The following is a 10,700-nucleotide window of genomic DNA, read 5'->3' on the forward strand; positions in this document are numbered from 1 at the left end:
GTATACGACAAGATATGGGGATTCTGTTTCATTCTTCTTCATGTGCCAATCCAATTTTATCAGCACCATCTATTGAATAGGGCTTCTGTTCCCCAGTGTATATTGTTGAAGATCAATTGTTTGTAGGTAGATGGCTTTATTTCTGGGTTCTCTATTCTGTTTCATTGATCTGCATCCTACTTTCATACCAGTACCATTGCTCTTTAGGTCACTATAGTTTCTAATTTTAATTGGAAATCACAAAACCTTGCTAAGAGAGAAAGAAGGAATAATAAATACAAGAAGATATATAAAGTAGTTATGTGTTACAAGACTCAAAACGTTATTAGTGTGTCGATTCTCTGAAAATTTGTCCATAGATATATAGTAATCTAAGTCAAAATTCTAGTAGGCTTCTGTATTTTGGTAGAAAGTGTCAAGATATTCTTAATATTTTTATGCAAAACTAAAGAAATTACCATAAATATAATAATGTTTGAAAAGATAAATAGTGTTATGAGGCTCTTGCTGCCTAGTGCTGGGAGGCTCTTGCTGCCTGTTCTTAAGACTTAAGAAACAGCCACAGTACTCCAGATACGTGTAGGAAGATGGCAGACATGAGGACACAGATAGAAGACAGGCAACCAAAAGCCAAAGAGAGGCATATCCTGATCTCAGATTTCTAGCTTCTATTATTGTGAGAAAATAAATTTATTCTATTTTTAATTAAAAAGATAGTATGGTACAGGTGAAAGAAAACCTTGATATATTGGACTTTGTCAAAACTCACAATTTTTCATCTTTAAAAATCACTCCCAACCAGAGGGAGAAAAACTGGACAGAATCAGACTCTATGAAACCAAAGGTGGGGAGCTGAGCCAAGACACAGGTGCAGCAAGCTATGACTCCAAGGAAGAGGATTCAAAAAAAACATATTACAGTTGGAGACTTTGGATTCCTTTCCATTGAGCAGGGTTTGTACTGGTCGAGACAATTTGATTGGAATGTCTGTCTGGGGCTGTTCACTCGGGGACACTCTGAGGTTGACCTTTGAAATTCTGTAGCAGAAAGGAACTGAAGTGTGGGGGCAGGGTGCCACAGCTGTCTGTATCTCTCCTGAGCTGAGATTTAAACATAATACCATGAATACTTAGGATAGGGTAGAGGTTGGCTGATTTCAAAACAGAGCCAGCTTGTACTATCTCACCAAGTATGTCCCCAGAGTCCCCAGCCAAAACTCTGAAAGTGAGCTTTGTAAGGATGTAGAGGATACTCCACAATTACAAAGCCTAGCACTTTGGTAAGAGGCTGCTTAATTTACTACCTGGGACTCCCAATTCAATCCCATCCTTCCAGTTTTAATAACCAAATGGTGGAAAATAAACAAAGGGTGGAACCAGTGGAAGAACTCTGGCAACATGAATAACCAGAGTAGATCAACCCCTCCAAGAAATGACAAAGGAGATACAACTGAAGATTCCATGCATAAACAAATAGCAGCAATGTCAGAAATTGAATTCAGAATATATATGGCAAATAATATGAACAAAATATAAGAAAGGTTAGAAATTGAAATCCAAAGAGTAGTTGTAAAGTTGTCTAAAGAAATTAATAAATTCAAAGACAAAGTCACCAAAGATATGGACATAATGAGAAAAGAGATAGCAGAGCTCAAGGAAATGAAAAAGTTATTCAAGAAGCTCCAAAATACAATGGAATCTCTCAGTAATAGAGCTGACCAAGCATAAGAAAGGATCTGAAATTGAAGAAAAAGCTTTTGAACATTCTCAAATGCTCAAAGAGGAAAACAAATGGGAAGCAAAAACTGATCATTCCCTGAGAGAGTTGTGGTGTCACTCCAAAAGAGCAAACATTCTTCATCTTATAGGAATTCCTGACAGAGAAGAGGATAGTTCTAAAGGTATAGATGTTTTACTCCAAGAGATTATGGAGGAAAACTTCCCAAGCATTGCAAGAGAGACAGAAATTCAAATAGTAAACAATTTCAGTACCCCAGCAAGACACAATCCAAATAAAGCATCTCCTAGACTAATTATGACTAACTTTGCCAAAGTTAAGATAAAGGAGAAAATTCTGCAGGCAGCCAGATGCAAGACAAGCATTACCTGGGTTATTGGTGGGATTACACCTGCAGTGCATCTTACAAGGGTATATGTGAAACTTAGTAAATATACAATGTAAATGTCTTAACACAATAACTAAGAAAATGCCAGGAAGTCTATCTTAACCAGTATGATGAAAATGTGTCAAACAGTCTATAAAGCCAGTGTATGGTGCCCCATGATTGCATTAATGTGCACAGCTATGATTTAATAATAAAAAAAAAAAGCATTACGTACAAAGGGAGAAATATCAAAATGACTGCAGATCTCTCAGCTGAAATCTTTCAAGCCAGAATAGGATGGTCAATCTCCTCAAACCTTCAATCTCCTCAAACAAAACAACTTTCAGCCCAGGATCCTGTATACAGCTAAAGTGAGTTTTGTTTGAGATGGAGAAATCAAATACTTTACTGACATACACATGTTAAAGACATTTGTCATAACGAAACCAGTTCTCTAGAATATTCTCAGACCCATCCTCCACAATGACCAGCACAATTCTCTACCACCAAAGTAAACTCACCCAGAAATTTTTGAACAAAACCCAGCTTCCACAGTAGCGAAATGATTAAAAAATCCACCGGATATTTGAAAAACATGACACCCAAAACACTACCATACTTACCAATTCTATCAATTAATATGAATGGTTTAAATTGTCCTCTAAAGAGGCACAGACTGGCTTACTGGACACATAAACCAGATATCTCCTAAATACAAGAATCTCATCTTACCTTAAAGGAAAAAAAATAGACTCCTGGTGAAGGGAGGGACACCTGTAATACAGGCAAGTGGAAATCAGAAAAAAGTAGGGGGTGCAATTTTATTTGCCAATACAATTGGCTTTAAACCAACAAAGATAGAGATAAGGATTATCATTACATATTTGTCAAGGGAAACACCCAAGATGAAGAGATTTCAAGAATTAACAATTGGGCACCCAATCAGAATGCTCCTCAGTTTATAAAGCAAACCCTAATGGATATGAACAACTTGATATCTTCCTGCACTATAATAGTTGGAGGTTTTAACACCTCGTGGACAGTTTTGGATAGATCCTTCAAGAAGAAACTAAACAAAGAAATATTAGACTTACACCTGACCCTGAACAAATGGACTTAACAGACCTCTACAGAACATTTCATCCTAATAAAACTGAATATACATTATTTCATCATCCTCCAAAATTGATCATATCTTAGTATGCACACATCAACAAATTTAAAAGAATAGAAATTCTTCCTTGTATATTCTCAGACCACCATGGAATAAAAACTGAACTCAACAGCAAAAAGAATCTTCATACTGAGAATAAGTCATTGAAACTAAATAATCATAGGCTGAATGATAGCTGGGTCACAGATGAGATTAAGAAGGAAATCGTCAAATTTTTGGAACAAAATGATAATGAAGACACAAATTATCAAAACCTGTGTGATACTGCAAAGGCAGTCCTCAGAGGGAAATTTATAGGATTGGAAGCCTTCATCAAGAAGACAGAGAGGAAGCCAACAACTTAATGGGTCATCTCAAGCAACTAGAAACAAAAGAACATTCCAACCCCAAACCAAGCAGAAGAAAATAAATCGCCAAAATTAGGGCAGGATTAAATTAAATTGAAAACAAAAGAATCATTCGGTAGAGCAACAAAACAAAAAGTTAGCTTTTTGAAAAAGATTAATAAAGTTGATAAACTTTTGGCCATCCTAACCAGAAACAGAAAAGTAAAATCTCTAATATTGTCTATCAGAAACAGTAAAGGAGAGATAACAACAGACACCTCAGAAATTCAAAAAATCCTCAATGATTAGTACAAAAAAAACTCTTCTCAGAAATATGAATATCTGAAGGAAATGGACCAATACCTGGAAGCACGCCACCTTCCTAGATTCAACCAGAAAGAATTAGAAATTTTGAATAGACCTATATCAATCACTGAAATAGCATCAACAATACAAAATCTCCCAAAAAAGAAAAGTCTGGGACTAAATGGCTTCACATCCAAATTCTACCAAACCTTTAAAGAGGAACTAGTGCCTACATTATGCAACCTTTTCCAAAACATAGAAAAAGAAGGAATACTTCCCAACACATTCTATGAAGCACAGATCACCCTGATCCGCAAACTAGGAAAGGATCCAACAAAGAAAGAAAATTGTAGACCAATATCATTAATGAATATTGATGCAAAAATATTCAGGAAAATCTTAGCAAACAGAACACAACAACACATCAAAAATTATACACATGATCCAGTTGGTTTTATTCCAGAGTTTACAAGGTTGGTTCAACATACACAAATCTATAAATATAATACAACATACAAGTAAAATAAAAAACAAAGACCATATAATTCTCTCAATTGATGCAGAAAAAGCATTTGATAATATCCAGCATCTTTTCATGATCAGAACACTTAAGTAAATAGGCATAGAAGGGACATTTCTTAAACTGATAGAGGCCATCTACAGAAAACCCACAGCCATTATCATATTAAATGGAGTAAAATTGAAAACATTTCCACTCAGATCAGGAACTAGGCAAGGATGCCCACTGTCTCCACTGCTATTCAACATAGTAATGGAAGTCTTAGCCACCTCAGTCAGGCAAGGAAGGTGATCAAGTGTATCCAAATAGTATCAGAGGAGATCAAACTCTCACTCTTCGATGATGACATGATCCTATAGCTGGAAAATCCCAGGGGCTCAACTACAAAACTCTTAGAAGCAATCAAGGAATACATCAGCATCTCTGGATGCAAAAATCAATGCTTACAAATCAGTAGCTTTTATATATGGCAACAATAGTCAAGCTGAAAATATAGTCAAGGACTCTATTCCTTTTACAGTAGTGCCAAAGAAGACGAAATATCTGAGAATTTACCTAATAACAGACGTGAAAGATCTCTATAAAGAGAATTATGAAACTCTGAGAAAAGAAATAGCTGAAGATGTTAACAAATGGAAAAACATACCATACTCATGGTTGGGAAGAATCAACATTGTTAAAATGTCTGTACTACCCAAAGCAATTGGCAGATTTAATGCAATCCCTATTAAAGCACCATTGTCATACTTTAAACAGCTTGAAAAAATAGTGCTTTGTATTATATGAATAAAAAAAACTTGAATAGCCAATACATTAGTCAGAAATAAAAACAAATCAGGAGGTATTACATTTCCAGACTTCAGGCTACCCTATCAATCTATAGTGATCAAAACAGCATGGTATTGGCACAAAAACAGAGAGACAGATGTATGGAACAGAATAAAGACCCAAGAGATGAACCCAGCCACTTATCGCCATTTGATCTTTCATAAACCTATCAAAAACATCCAATGGGGGAAAGACTCCATATTTAACAAATGGTATTGGGGGAACTGGCTAGCAATCTATAGAAGACTGAAACTGAATCTCCACCTTTCACCATTAATAAAAATTGATTCTCACTAGATAAAAGATTTAAATGTAACACATGAAACTATAGAAATACTAAAAGAGTGCAGGCAAAACACTTAAAGAAATTGGCCTGGGCGAATATTTTATGAGGAGAAACTCCCCTCCCCCTGGACAATTGAAGCAACATCAAAAATACGTTACTGGAATCTGACAAAACTAAAAAGCTTCTGTACAGCCAAGAGCACAGTAAATAAAGCAAACAGACAACCCTCAGAATGGGAGAATATTTTTGCAGTTTATGTTTCCAACAAAGGTCTGATAACTAGAATACACAGAGAACTCAAACTAATCAATAAGAAAAGAACAAATAACCCCATTTCTATGTGAGCAAGAGACTTGAAGAGAAACTTCTCTGAAGAAGAAAGGCGCATGGGCTACAAACATATGAAAAAAATGCTCATCATCTTTAATCATCACAGGAATGCAAACAAAACCACTTTGAGATATCATCTAACTCTAGTAAGATTAGCCCACATAACAAAATTCCAAAACTACAGATGTTGGCACACTTGGGATGTTGGGAACACTTCTCCACTGCTGGTGGAAATGAAAGCTAATATGACCTTTTTGGAAAGATATTTGGAGAATACGCAAGAAACTAAAAGTAGACCTACTGTTTGATCCTACAATTTGTCTACTAAGTATATACCCAGATGATCAAAAACCATTTTACAGCAAAGACATTTGCACCAGAATGTTTTTTGCAGCCAAATTCATAATTGCCAAGGGATAGAAAACAGCCCAAGTACCCATCAGCACATGAATGGGTTAACAAATGGTGGTATATGTACACCATGGAATACTATTCAGCCATAAATAAGATGTAGACTTCATATCATTTATGTTTATTTACCTGGATGTAGCTGGAACATATTCTTCTTTGTAAAGTATCTCAAGAATGGGAAAAAAAGTATCCAATGTAACCGAAACTACTATGAAATCAATATGTAATCAGTTACACATTCATATGAATGGTAAAACATAACAATAGTCTGGAAAGTAGAAGGGAAGAGGTGAGAGAGGGAAGGAGAGGGAAAAGGCTGGGAGGTGGGAGGATATTGGGAGGGACCTCACCTAATGGGCATAATGCAATGGTACATTTCAAAACTATTACAAAAAGAGTATAATTGTCTTATCACAACAAATAAGTGAGGTGATAGATGTGTTAATCAGTTCTATGTAAACATTTCACATTGTATATCAAATCAGTACACTGAACCCCATAAATGCATCAATGTACAAAGTTATGATTCAATAAAAAAATAAACTTAGCTATGCCCTAAAAAAAAAAAAAAAGGAAGTAGATGTAGCAGTATCTCTCTTATTGCAATAAACAAGAAAACACCAAAAAATAAAAATGAAAATCACTCCCAAGGAAATGAAGGGGCAATCTTCAGAGTGGGAGATAATATTTAGAAAAATTCTTATTTAATTAAATTATTTGAATACAGAATTTATAAAGAGCTTACAAAAATAAATAATAAGGTAACAAATTCCCAATTAGAAAAGAGTAAAAGTTGTGCACAGAGACTTTACAAAACAAAATACGCAAACCACAAGTAACCACATTAAATGATGCTCACCATTATTATAGTCATTAGGTAAATGAAAAGTAAAATCAGAAGATGACACCTGGTCACAATGGCCAAAAAGAAAATCTGACAATGTCAAATTTTGGAAACAGAATAAATGGTACTGCCTCACATGGTTGGTGGAAATAGAAAATGGTTCAGATACTTTGAAAACCAGTATGTAGTTTTGCATGAAGTTAAACATACACTTATCATACAACCCAGCAATCCTACTCTAGGATATTTACCCAAGAGAAAATCCTATCTTCCACAGAAACTTGTAAGCCAAACTTTACTGTGGCTTTATTTTTAATTGCTAAAGCCTACAAAGATCCCACATGCCCATTACTAGGGGATGGATAGACAAACTAGTTATACATACAATGGAAGACTACTCACACTTCTTGGCACTAAAACAGGTCTAAGCGCTGATAACACACATGTAACAGAATAGGTGGATCTCAAACACATTATGCTAATGCAAAGGAACCATAATCAAAGGGCACATATTATGTCTTTTATTTTACTTTATGCAAAAAGGAAAAGCGTTACACAGAAAAATCATTGCTTTTCACAGGCTATGCATGGGGAGGACATTGACTTTATTATTTTTTTATTAAATCATAGCTGTGAACATTAATGCAATCATGGGGCACCATACACTGGTTTTATAGACCATTTGACACATTTTCATCACACTGGTTAACATACCTTCCTGGCATTTTCTTAGTTATTATGTTAAGACATTTACATTCTACATTTACTAAGTTTCACATATACCCTTGTAAGATACACCACAGGTGTAATTCCACCAATCACCCTCCCTCCGCCCACCTCCCCCCCAACACCTTTCCCCCTTCCCCCAATTCTTGGGTTGTAACTGGGTTATAGCTTTCATGTGAAAGCCATAAATTAGTTTCATAGTAGGGCTGAGTACATTGGATACTTTTTCTTCCATTCTTGAGATATTTTACTAAGAAGAATATGTTCCAGCTCCATCCATGGAAACATGAAAGAAGTGAAGTCTCCATCTTTCTTTAAGGCTGCATAATATTCCAAGGTGTACATATACTACACTTTATTAATCCATTCGTGGGTTGATGGGCACTTGGGCTTTTTCCATGACTTAGCAATTATGAATTGGGCTGCAATAAACATTCTGGTACAAATATCTTTGTTATGATGTGATTTTTGGTCTTCTGGGTATATGCCTAGCAGAGGAATTATAGGATTGAGTGGCAGATCTATTTATAGATCTCTAAGTGTTCTCCAAACATCTTTCCAAAAGGAATGTATTAATTTGCATTCCCACCAGCAGTGTCGAAGTGTTCCCTTTTCTCCACATCCAGGCCAACATCTCTGGTCTTGGGATTTTGTGATATAGGCTAATCTTACTGGAGTTAGATGACATCTCAAAACAGTTTTGATTTGCATTTCTCTGATGATTAAAGATGATGAGCATTTGTTCATATGTCTGTAGGCCGTGCGCCTGTCTTCTTCAGAGTAGTTTCTCTTCAAGTCCCTTGCCCAGCCTGCGATGGGATTACTTGTTCTTTTTTTTGCTTATATGTCTGAGTTGTCTATGGATTCTGGTTATTAAACCTTTGTTGGAGACATAACCGGCAAATATCTTCTCCCATTCTGAGGGCTGTTTGCTTGCTTTACTTACTGTGTTCTTGACTGTGCAGAAGTTTTTAGTTTTATCAGGTCCCAGTAGTGTATTTTTTTATTATTAAATCATAGCTGTGTACATTAATGCGATCATGGGGCACCATACACTGATTTTATAGACCATTTGACACATTTTCATCACACTGGTTAACATAGACTTCCTGGCATTTTCTTAGTTATTGTGTCAAGACATTTATATTCACTGGCTCCATAGCTTCCCTCTCGCAGGGGTGGGCTCTGCTCCTGAAGTTCACATTGATGGGCCAGAGGATGACGGAATCTGCGTGATGTGCACAGCCTCAGGGTGGTTCCCAAAGCCCCAGGTCCAGTGGAGGCACCTCAGCGGAGAGAAGTTCTTGGCGTTCTCTGAGGCCCCATGCCCAAGATGCTGAGGAGCTATTCAGTGTGAAGGCCACCCTGGTGGTGAGAGACAGCTCTGTGGAGAACGTGACCTGCTCCATCCTCAACCCCATCCTGGGCCTGGAGAAGGTGGCGGCCATTTTCCTCCCAGGTTAACTCCAGGAAGAGCTTGACAAGAGGAAGAAAGCTTACAGGGTTGCCTGGAGGAACGCCCAGCTGTACACAGATCGTCAGGAAGAATCAGATAAGAGCAACCAGGGTGTTGCAAGTCCTGGTTATACAGAGAGGTATAATCACGTATCATGCAAGCTCCAATCATCATTTTCTAATCTGTTCTCCATAAGGAGAAACAGTATAACAGGGGAGGAGACAAGATGGCGGACTGAAGCCAGCCTTCCACAGAGGCTCCCGTCCTGAAGGAGAGTTAAGGGATAAAAATTTAGCAAGTAACCTGATGGATTTGAGCAGCACCAATAGAGAAAGTTGAAGAATGCACATCAACCCCACTGAGGAGAGCTGCAACCACAAGGATGCAAACAAAAGGTACAAAACCCATAACCAAACAGATGGACGGGAGTCCCCCCTCCCCCATTCGATTGGCTTAAGAGCCCCACAAACAAACAGGCAGAAATCAAAGGCCCTCCCACTACACCCCACGGGAGAGACCTACTGAAATCTGGACCCATCTCCTCTACTAGGGTGCCAAGGCGTTCTCCTGCCAGGCATAAAGCTGTATAAAACTGTAAATAGCCTTTTCCCGCAACTCTGAACTCCCAGCCCTCCTTGGGCAGCAATATAACCAGGCATAAACTGAGTGAAATTGTCTGAGCTCGCTACTGGCAGCTCTGGGCTCCTAGGCTCCCCGCCACCCACCCCCGTCCTCAATCTGAGATCTGGAGGTCTGAGCAGCAGCGGTGTGGCAGGGCAAACAACTGAGTGGAATTGAGCGTGCTCGCTACCGGGGGCTCTAGGATCCCAGCACGCCACGCCCCGCCCTCACTCTGAGATCTCGAGGCCTGAGCGGCAGCAGTGCAGCCAGGCAAAAAACTGAGTGGAACTGAGTGTGCTCACTACCGGAGAATCTGGGCTCCTAGAGCTCCCCCCCCCGAATCCCTCCTGCCCTCACTCTGAGATCTGGAGGCCTGAGCAGGGGCAATTCAGCGGGGCATAAAACTGAGTGTATCTGAGTGTGTTCGTTACTGGCGGCTCTGGGCTCCCAGTGCTCCACCCCCTGCCCTCACTCTGAGATCTGGAGGCCTGACCAGTGGCAGTGAGGCCAGGCATAAAACTGAATGAAACCATGTGTGCTCACTGCCAGTGGCTCTGGGCTCCCAGCGCTCCCCTCCACCCTCACTCTGAGATCTTGAGGCCTATCCCCCGGGAGTCCAGATTCTAGTCCCAATCCTCTAGTCCCCTTGGGAGACTTATCAGGGCGTGGACAGTGCCTGATCTGTGGCTAGTCAGTGCTGACTCTGGGGCACGAGAGTGAGGCTGGGAGAGACCCACACCAGAGTGGCAGTTCCCTAAGCCAGCTGAA

General features: G+C 38.8%; 1 pseudogene; it reads right to left on the reverse strand.

The window, feature by feature from the left end:
- Window positions 1–9,402: 9,402 nt before the first annotated feature.
- LOC128578806 (uncharacterized) lies at window positions 9,403–9,528 on the reverse strand (annotated as a pseudogene).
- Between the last annotated feature and the right edge of the window lie 1,172 nt (window positions 9,529–10,700).

This window comes from Nycticebus coucang, chromosome X (genome assembly GCF_027406575.1).
Source record: "Nycticebus coucang isolate mNycCou1 chromosome X, mNycCou1.pri, whole genome shotgun sequence".
Taxonomy (NCBI): domain Eukaryota; kingdom Metazoa; phylum Chordata; class Mammalia; order Primates; family Lorisidae; genus Nycticebus; species Nycticebus coucang.